Below are 10,000 nucleotides of genomic sequence, written 5' to 3' on the forward strand. Positions count from 1 at the left end.
AGAAGAGTCATTTTTTGTGAAAAAGGAACATAAAAATAAAATATGGAAAAAATATTTGAAAAATCAAAGAATTAAAAAGAAATGTTTTTTTTTCATTTATAAAATGTCAATCAAATATCATTGTTTTGTCTTTGCCTAAAAAAAGAATATATATATATATATATATATATATATATATATATATATATATATATATATATATGGCATTTTTTGTTCAGAATTGATTTTTAAGAAAATCTGATTCAAATGAAATCAGTTTTAGCTTCATGAATTGTGAAGGATTTGTTTGAAATTAATTATGTCTGAAATGAGGAAGTAAGTTTATACATCGACAGTAGCTTCGTTCTTAGCCTTTTATAACTAGCAGGGAGACTCGACGATACCTGGGATTGAAATCAGTGACGTCACTACAATGAACTGTGAGGAAACTTCACATGCCTCCCTGCTGTGACTTAATCCACAATACATCGCTTGAATTGAAGTTTAAAATGGAAAAGTCAAGTATCATGCTTCAGCTGTGCTCTAAACAGAAACAGTCATTTTGAATATGTCCCTGTCTTATTTCATACGGCGGGATGTCTTGTTTGGGCAGTGATAAAACTTCTGAAATACCCTTGTGATGTTAGGTTGTATCAGAGCGTTAAGTTTGGTAAAAATCCCTTTTTAGTCGGATGTTTTCGATTATTGATTTTTGATACATATCAGAAGTATTTCGATACAAAACCTACCTAGGAACACTGTCAGACCCATAAAGTTCATTTGTGTAAAATTTCAAAGCAAATGTCCCAGCCGTTTCCAGGTCCATAAGGAACTCACACACACACACACACACACACACACACACACACACACACACACAGTGCATTTTATATATAAGTTGAGATAGCAAGAAGTGTTGTATGAGAGTAAATGTTTAGTGGCAGATTTATGTATACATGATGATCTGTTTTGCAATAATATATTTTTATTCAAATATTTTTATTTTCTTACTCTTAAACTATTACTACTACTGCTGCAGCTACTACTGCTACTACTACAACTCAGTAATTAAATTTCTATAATAATAACAATGATAATATGCATACTGGTTCAAAAAATTCAAAACCTTACACGAAAGGCTAGCTCAGAACCTGAGAAGATGTATACAGGAAACAAGCGTACCAGACTGGATGACAAAAGGTAGAACCACACTGCTACAGAAGGACATGGAGAAAGGAACCGTCCCTAGCAACTATAGATCAATCATCTGTTTACCAACTGTGTGGAAGATACTGACAGCACAACTCAGGGAACAAATCTACCACTCCCTGAATAACCGTGGACTCATCCCCGAGGAGCAGAAAGGATGCCAAAAAGGAAAAAGAGGAACAAGAAGGTAAAAAGGAGGAAAAAGAATTTAGCCATGGCATAGATCGACTACAAAAAAGTGTACGACTTGATCCCCCAAGCATGGATAATAGAATGCCTAAAAATGTATAAAATACCAAGCAGGATCACCAATGTAATAGAAAATGCAATGAAAATGTGGAGACTGGAATTGACAGCTGATGGGCAACACATAACATAAATTAACATACAAAGAGGCATATTCCAAGGAGACTCACTATCACCACTACTGTTCATCATAACCATGATGCCCTTGGAAATACCCAATCAAACAAAAAATTCTGGGAATTCTAGAAGTGGACACCATCAGAGCAATAGAAATGAAAGAGAAAATTGGAAAGGAACACCTCAAGAGAACAAGAAAACTCCTGGAAACGAAATTATATAGCAGAAACCTAATAAAAGGTATAAATACATGGACAGTATTACTAGTATGATACTCTGGACCGTTTATAGGGTGAACAAAAGAAGAACTGAGACAGCTTGACCAGAAAACCAGGAAACTCATGACCATGCATAATGCACTACACCCAAAGGACGATATTGACAGATTCTACGTGAAAAGGAAAGACGGTGGGAGAGGACTTATCTGTATAGAAGACTGTGTGTAGGACATGAAAAAAGAACTAGAAAAATACATAATGCAAAACACTAAAAGGATAATTATGGCAGCGAGAGACACTGAAAAAACAACAAAACAGAAAACAGAGAGACAAATGACAAAACAAGAAAAGAGAAATGGGAAGAGAAACACCTCGACGGAAGATTCATAAGAATGACAAAAGATGAGAATAACGAAAACACCTGGACATGGATGTGAAAAGGACATATAAACCAAGAAGCTGAATCTTTAATAACTGCAGCACAAGATAACTCGATAAGAACCAACCATATAAAAGCAAGGATCGATAAAACACAAGAAAACAGCAAATGCAGACTCTGTGGACAAAGAGACAAAACGATAAACCATATAGTAAGTTAATGTAGCAAACTTACCCAAAAGGAATACAAAAACAGGCATGACCAAGTGGAGAGGGTGGTACACTGGGAATTGTGCAAACGACTGCATTTTGAGCATCCAGACAAATAGTACAAGCATAAACCCGCAACAGCACTCGAAAACGAGAACCACAAAATCCTATGGGACATGAACATACAGACGGACAAACCCATCCAAACAAGAAGACCAGATGTCGTAATAATTAACAAGAAAGAAAAATCCTGTCAAATCGTAGACTTTGCAGTCCTAGCTGATCACAGGGTGAGTATGAAAGAAAAGGAGAAACAAAGCAAATACACAGAGCTAGCCAGAGAGTTAAAAGGGATGTGGATGATGAAGAAAATCAAAATAGTACCGATAATAGTAGGAGCACTAGGAACAATTCCGAAAAACTTCGAAAAAAGAATGTCAGAAATTGGAATCAGAGGAATAACTGCAAAAGTACAATGACTAACGATAATGAAAGCGACTGAAATATTAAGGAAAACCCTTGAATGCGAAGAATAATACAAGAAAATTTAACGAATAAGCGTTACAGGGAATGAAGAACACCGAAGCTGCATATCTACAAGTTCTACACCCCCGAACATGCATCCCCCCATTGTTTCATCACCGTTCCCCCAATAAAAAAGTGATACTAAAAGGCCGAGGGGTCAATAAGGACTGAAAGACCGAGGAGCGAGTGCCAACCAGACCTCGGCTGGACAAGCACAAAGAGAACTGGGACCTTGGGGAGGCTGAGTGCCACTCAAATTCCAGTATAAACCAATGGCCACTACCAGCGAGAAATCAATGGTAAGTGGCTATTGCGATGATGCAAATTCATTTACAAATGCTAACAAAGGAGGTGGAGAGAGCTGTACGTCTGGGGAGACTTGTTGTCACTCAGCTTCCAGAGAACACCACAGGTTTCCAATCAGATTGCTTGTTGACTTGTGTGAAAGCTCAATGTGAGCCAATAATAATAATAATAATATTAATAACAATAATAATAATAATAATATTAATAACAATAATAATAATAATAATAATAATAATATTAATAACAATAATAATAATAATAATAATACGGAAACTGTAACAGAAGTAAAACAAAAAGATAGGAACCAATAAAGTGCAAAAATTTAATTTAATTATTACCCCCCCCCTCCAAGAATATGGCGATGGTTGCATAAACTGGCGCCACACCAAATAGATCATCGTAAAGGGTCAAGGTAGATGGAAAAACCAAGGAGGAAAATCACTAACTTGATTTCCATTGGATGAGTGCGAAGAAGACTGTGATCTTAGGGAAGCTTGTTGCTACCCAAATTCCACCGTAGACCAATGATCATTGACAGTCAGATGTCAATGGAAAATTTTGCAAACATAGCCCCAAAAATCGTTTTTGAAAATTGTGCATATTTATTAATTGATGTCTAATACCTATTGTTAAAATTTCACGAAACATTGGCGTTATTTGAATGTTTATGAAGGGGTACCATCCTCCTTTTGTCCCCTTTGCGTAAACTAAATTAAACAAAATATAGCCTACATTTGGACCCCTAACGCCTAACAGCTCTGTTCCACAATTTATAATAGTCTACTGATTCATTTGGACGTAAATCCTGCGCATACAAATATGTAAGCATATAAGCATACCTTAGTTTATATATATATATATATATATATATATATATATATATATATATATATATATATATAGCAGCAGCAGTAGTTGTGGTAGTGGTAGTGGTAGTAGTAATAATTTTAGTATTTATGGTGGTATTTGTAGTCGTAGTAGTAATGAACTTGTGACGATCATCTTCAATTACTAGTGATGTTTCAAAAACATTAATGAGCATGTCAATCAGATGAGGATTAGTTGGACCCCACACGTAGATTTTCATTACCCCACCCCATCCCCAAAAATAAATAAATAAAACAAATAAAACAAAAAATAAATTCAACCCACAAGTGATTCTTCGAGGTGAAATGTTTTTCAAAGAAAAGGCAACATAGAAAAGTGCTTTTTTTTCTGAAAATAAATAAATAAATAAATAAATAAAAACATAAGAATAACAATAAATAACGACATTTCACCTATATATATATATATATATATATATATATATATATATATATATATATATATATATATATATATATATATACTAGCAAAAGTACCCGTCGTTGACTGGATTCAAAAGCAGCCTACAGAAAAATGGACTCTGATTTATTAAAGTATGATAGGTTATGAAAAGGAAGGGTTGTAAAGAGATAGCTTCGAATTTAGGGGTATCAAAACAAAAGTAACATGATGAAAGTAAAAATAAAATAGATAAACACCATAATTTATTATACCATACCTGTTCACACTGAAACACTTATTACAATATTCTGTGGATCTATATAAAAAAAACCTTGTTAAACTTTGTGACATATTTCCATTCTATGGAGGTCAGGCGCGAACGAACACCTCATAATTTTATTATACCATATTTCTTCAAACTGAAACATAATTATCAAAGTATACTTACGCAGATAGATATGAAAATTCTTTATTAAAGTGTGTGCCTATTCCCATTCTATGGAGGCCTGGCGCGAACGCAGACCCCACAATTTTATTATACCATCCCTATTTAAGTAAAAACATACTTTTCAAAGTATTATTATGTACATCTATATCAAAAAAACTTGTAAACATTTTTTTATTTTAAAATTTTTTATTTCCATACTTTGTGGACCAGGGGCGTATGCAGACCGCACAATTTTAATGAATCATCATTATGCCAGATCAAACATACCCATTCCTGTGTCTCGATACATCTTCTATCATTATATGTGATCAGTTTTCTATAATAGTCAGCCATGTAGGAGCCTATTCGTGACCAGACACACACACAGACGTTCAGCTTTATATATATATATATATATATATATATATATATATATATATATATATATATATATATATATATATATATATTCTTCAGAATAGTTTTTATTTAACAATCAGTTGTTATGGAAACGGGAGATTGTAAGGTTTACAAAAAATTACTGGCAGTAATATTCTATAAGTTATCCCATCTAAATAAGAATTGCTCGATATGTAAGATAGAGCAAATAAATTAAATTGTAATTCAATGAATTTTTAAAATCTCTCATTGAAATGAAATGAAGTGGTTGAGTTTCATATCAAAGAATTTTTATTATTCTAAGCAAGACAAAGAATGCTTTAGAAAATTAATCTCCTTAACCTATAGGGTTTCGATGTCTACCATCTCATCAGAGGAGAGAAACTATTAGCAAATACTTTTTAAGGTATGCACCCTATTTGCTAAAGTCAGTGAGACATGGAAAGTCAAAGTCAAAATAATAAATTTATCAGAAGATGATATATATATATATATATATATATATATATATATATATATATATATATATATATATATATATATGTGTGTGTGTGTGTATATAAGGTTCTTGCATTTTTCAGATGCTGTTGCTGCCAAATGTAAAAAACAGTGGGTGGCTAAAATTTTAGGGGGTTACTGAATTATTTCATTCTTGACTGGTCTCGCTTTCTTGAAGTCTTCACGCCCATCTTTTTTCCTTCTTCACTCTTCTTCCTCTTTTTAACCCTAACCCTAACCCTTTTTACACTCCTCATTTTAAGACATGCTTTCTTAACCAAAATGTTTGTTTTTCTTTAAATAAAAAATTCCATATCCATTTTCTTTTTTTTTAATACCCTTTTTTTTTTTCATTTTTGTTTTATTGTTGATGTCGCCCCCATACCAACGCTATTTTAGAGTAGAATTGCATTTTAACGGGCACCATTAAACCGCGTATTTTAAGAGTCAATTTTTCGGGAACTTAGGTACTTTTCTAGGCATTAAATAGTAAAGAAAAACATCTTGCTCTAGTGTAAACTTAAAATGCATAGTCCTGTTTTGCGCGCGCGCGTGTGTGTGTAATGTTCAATACAGACACAAGTAATAAAACCCCATCTTCTTTCGTAATCAAGAAAAGATAAATTCGAAAGTTTTGCTTTGTAAGAACGCTTAATCTAATTCATAAAAGGCTATATGTCTGCCTGTCTGTCTCCATATTTTCAAACTCTATCTCCCCCGAAACTAAAACTAACAGAGCGGCACTAATAGCCTCAATCGATTAGATTTGTTATGGACCGTTCTTTTATGGGTCTTTAGCCGGTTAAAATAATTTTTAAGGGGTCAAAAAATGAGTCAAAATCGAAAAAATCGTTATACATTTTGTACATTCATCCTAGTTTATTTTTAATTTTTAATTTTTAATCAGTTCATATGCATGTCACGTTTGTACTGTGGTAACGTCACCAGCTTTGAATGTTTCGGTCTCGATTTTGATGGCACCTAAACACTTTGTTTTAATTTCTAAAATCACGACTCTGTAATTAATATGCAGTAGCGTCCAAAACTTAGGGACACAATTTTAAACCCTAATATTTGTTAGAAATAACAACTGTGCAAAGCATAAATTTTGACAACTGGTAGTCGTTATCATCCATCATAAGTCTTTTATTATTATTATTATTATTATTATTATTATTATTATTGTTATTATTATTATTATTATTGTTATTATTATTATTATTATTATTATTATTATTATTATTGTTATTATTATTATTATTATTGTTATTATTATTATTGTTATTATTATTATTATTGTTATTATTATTATTATTATTATTATTGTTATTATTATTATTATTGTTATTATTATTATTATTATTGTTATTATTATTATTATTATTGTTATTATTATTATTATTATTATTATTGTTATTATTATTATTATTGGCTAACAAGAAGCTTTAAAGATCTCTCCTTGAAAACAGTCTGTGGTGTTCCCTGGACGCTGAGTGACAACAAGTCTCCCCAGGTTTCCAGTACTCCCTACCTTTTTTGATAACATTTGCAAATAAATTTCGCTGGTATTTGAGTGGCAATAAGCGCCCCAGAGTCCCAGTTCTCTTCACACTTATCCGCCAGAGGTCTGGTCAATTCCTTGATCTTTCTTTCCTCCTACTTGGTTATTTAGTCTCACTCTTTTTGGGTGTGGGGGGGTGATCTGGTAATGGGAGGATGGGCGGGGGGTTAGAGAACTTAAGATATGCGGCTTCAGTGTTCTTGATTCCATGTAGCGCTTCATGTTTTGCCTTTGCAGCAATTTGTCTGCCCCCCCCCCCCGCACTCCTGCGTGTTAGTTCCCGCATTTAAGGGGTTTTCTTAATATTTCCGTTGTTTTCATTATCATTGTTTGTAGCATTTTTCCAATCATTCCTATAATTCAAATTTCTCCCATTCTTTTCTCAAAGTTTTTTGGGATCGTTCCTAGTGTTCCTACTATTATAGGTATTATTTTGATTTTCTTCATCTTCCTTGTCCATTTCAGCTCTCTGGCTAGCTCTGTATATTTGCTCCGTTTCTCCCTTTCTTTGATATTCACCCTGTGGTCAGCTGGAATAGCAAAGTCTACGATTTGATAGGATTTTTCTTTCTTGTTAATTATTACAACATCCAGTTTTCTTGCTTATAGGACTTTTTCATGCTCGTTTTTCAAGTAGTGTTGCCAAGTTATGTTTGTACCACTTGTCTGTGCATTCGAGATGCAGTTTTTTGCATAATTCCCAGTGTACTAGCCTTCCCACTTTGTCGTGTCTGTTCTTGTATTCCTTTTGAGCCAGTTTGCTGCATTCATTTATTATATGGTTTATCGTCTCCTCTCTTTGTCAACAGAGTCTGCATATGCCATTTCCTTGTGTTTTGTCGATATTTGCTTTGATGTGATTAGTTCTTATCAAGTTATCTTATGCTGCAGTTAGGGATTCAGTTTTTCGCATCCATGTCCAAGTGTTTTCATTATTTTCATGTTTGTAATCCTTATGACTCTTCCATGTAATTGTTTTTCTTCCCACTTTTCTTTACCTGTCTTATACTTTGTCTCTCTGTTTTCTGTTTTATTGATTTTTTCAGTGTCTCCCGCTGCTATGATTATTCTTTCAGTGTTTTACATTATGTATTTTTCTAGTTATTTTTGTGTCATTAAAACAGTCTTCTATACAAACCAGTCCCCTCCCGCCGTCTTTCCTTTTTACGTAGAGTCAGTCAACATCGTCCTTTGGATGTAGTGCATTGTGCATGGTCATGAGTTTCCTGGTCTTCTGATCGAGTTGTCTCAGTTCTTCTTTGTCCACCCTATGAACGGTCCAGAGTAACTTACTGGTGATACTGCCCATGTATTTATGTCTTTTATTAGGTTGCTGCTATATAATTTAGTTTCGAGAAGTTTTCTTGTTTTCCTGAAGTATTCCTTTCCAATTCTCTCTTTCATTTCTGTTGCTTCCAGTACTCCTAGGTATTTATAGGTGTCTTATTCACCTAGTGCTCTCATTTCCGTTTGGTTTGGTAGTTCCATGCCTTCTGTCGTCTCTAGTCTTCCCTTTCTTAAAACTAGTAGTGCGCACTTTTCCATACCAAACTCCATTTGGATATCCTGGCTGAAGATCCTGGTGGTATTTATTAAAGTCTCTAGTTCATTTTCGGTCTTTGCAAAGAGTTTATTATTATTATTATTTGTAATTACTAGGAGTACTCACATTGGCTACCATCAAATATATGAGTCATTGTCAGTGATTACTTACTGGCAATAGCAAGTGGTGTCCCCTAAGGCCTGAGTGACAGCAATTATTCCCAGTTTTCCAGTATTCTCCTCCTCTTTCAACAATTATCTGCATTATTGCACTCCTCACTGTCGGCTTTCTCTGGAATTTGAGTGGCGTCTCCCTTTTTTTAACTATCTTCTCAACTGAACCCAATGTTTATTAGACTTTGCCAATACTTAACAGTCAAAAAGTAATCGGTGAACTAAAACATTTTAAAGGAACAAGTCAGGTTTATATTCCATTCATTCTTATGATTTTTTATTCCCTTAATCTTTGGTCCTTATATTATTTCTAGCCCCTCAGTCTTCTTCAAAATACTCGTTCTTTTCTTTTTCTTTTATTTCTTTTGTCTCTTTTCTTTGTTTCTCTTCTATTCATTGCTTGTTTCTTTTCTTTCTCATATACTTTCCTTCTTTGCTTCCTTAATTCTCAGTAGTTTTATTTGCCTTTTCTTTAAAAATATCTTCTTTTTTTCTTCACATTTTATTCCTTTCTCAATAAACGGCTCATTAACCTTATCCATAGATTCTAAGCACAGGGATTATAATAATAAAAACAATGATAATGGTACTCCAGGGCGCCATATACTCTTACATACATACATACATACATACATACGCATGCATATATATATATATATATATATATATATATATATATATATATATATATATATATATACACGTACATATATATAAAGACACACACACACACATATGCACACACACACACACACACACACACATATATATATATATATATATATCCCATTCTTGCTATTTTTCTCAGAAGTGAAAAACCTAGGATTAACCCCAAAGATGCCACTAATGGCAGAGAGTGTCTGTGGATGAACGCCTAACTGTCGGCAAAAGAAGAGATGTACCGGGGCAAAGAATTAAAAATGAATTAATTATGACTATAGA

This window comes from Euprymna scolopes, chromosome 16 (genome assembly GCF_053919585.1).
Source record: "Euprymna scolopes isolate OS-2025 chromosome 16, ASM5391958v1, whole genome shotgun sequence".
Taxonomy (NCBI): domain Eukaryota; kingdom Metazoa; phylum Mollusca; class Cephalopoda; order Sepiida; family Sepiolidae; genus Euprymna; species Euprymna scolopes.